Source organism: Octopus bimaculoides, chromosome 6 (assembly GCF_001194135.2).
Source record: "Octopus bimaculoides isolate UCB-OBI-ISO-001 chromosome 6, ASM119413v2, whole genome shotgun sequence".
NCBI classification, from domain to species: Eukaryota; Metazoa; Mollusca; class Cephalopoda; order Octopoda; family Octopodidae; genus Octopus; species Octopus bimaculoides.
Genome location: NC_068986.1, coordinates 90,656,307 through 90,657,793, shown reverse-complemented (window position 1 = coordinate 90,657,793; position 1,487 = coordinate 90,656,307).

Genomic DNA, 1,487 nt, shown 5'->3' with positions numbered 1-1,487 from the left:
TCAAATCTGAAGCCCTAGGGATGAAGAACGCAGTCATCAATAAGAAAAGAGGCAAAATCTTTGAAGAAATGGGAAGACTTCTTTCTCTTTGGAGAAAGGTTAGATTGAATCGTCAGCGTGCTACTATTAGTCAAGGAATCATTCAAGAGAAAGTGTTGTCTTTGATTGAGGACCTGAAGAAAAAATATCCAGATAAGAAAGATGTAGAGTTCAAGGTAAGTCAAGATTGGTTCATGAGATTTAAGGAGCGAAGAAGTTATCACTCCATTAAGAAACAAGGTGAAAGTGCATCAGTTGACGAACAAGCACCAACGGAATTTCCTAATGCATTAAAGAAAATCATCGAAGAAAACGGGTTTCTTCCCGAACAGATTTTTAGCGTAGACGAAACTGGATTGTATTGGAAAAAATTGCCATACCGTTCATTCATTTCCAACGAGGAGAAAGCCATTCCAGGCTACAAGGTCTCTCTTGCTACTCTGGTCCAACCAGCTCTTGATATTGTCCATCCATTGCGATCTTTGCCTGCCTCTTGTTCTACTGCTATTCTTTCTCTCTCCAGGTCTTTCAGTAGAGTTTGTGGGAGTATTGTTATGCCACTCTCTTCTGCACCTTTGATCAGTTCAATCGATACTGTATCTAGACACTGAGCTTTCCTGTTTTTGTTTCATCTTTTCCAAAGCTCTTTCTACCTCACTTATTAATGGTCCAAGTTCTTTCTCTTACCTTAAATCTGTCAACCAAGGTGATCTTTGGATCGATTTCATGCAACTTCTTGGTGTACTCTACCTGTTGTGCTGCTGTTATGACTGTTCCTTCTGATTTAATACTATCCGTCTTAGCAGTGTATTCTCCTTTGAGTTTCTTCACCTTCTGTGTTTTGCTTGTTCTTCTAGATTTTCGCACAAATTGGTTATGTAATTGTTTCTATTTTTCCGACATTCTCGTTTAATTTCTTTGATAATATTTTTATATTCAAAGTTGGAACCCAAAGCTGTTATTTTCCTAGTCTTTTCAACAAGAGTCATAGTTGCTACAGAACTCCATGGTTTCTTTTTGATTCCCTTTCTGATTAGTAAGTGTATTTCAGCAGATTCAAGAATTTCACTTACCAATTGCCACGTATTGTCCGGGCTCTTCCTTTCTCACATCTTAAGTATCGTTTCGAATCAGTTGTTGATATCAACCGTGTATTCTTTATTGAGATTTTCGAGGTCATATTGTAGGAGTGAGGAATTCCTTTTCAACTTTTTCATTCGCATTCTCCATGTAGCCATCAGAGTTAGTGATTAGAGTCGCAGCCAGCGTCAGGGTATATTCTGCAATTTGTGATGTTTGATTTTCATCTTTTTGAACAAGAATGAAATCGATCTGGTTCTTTGTCATTCCGTCAGAAGATCTCCATATATATATATACATACATACATACGGACATACATACATCCATCCATACGTACATATATACATATGTATATACATTCATATAT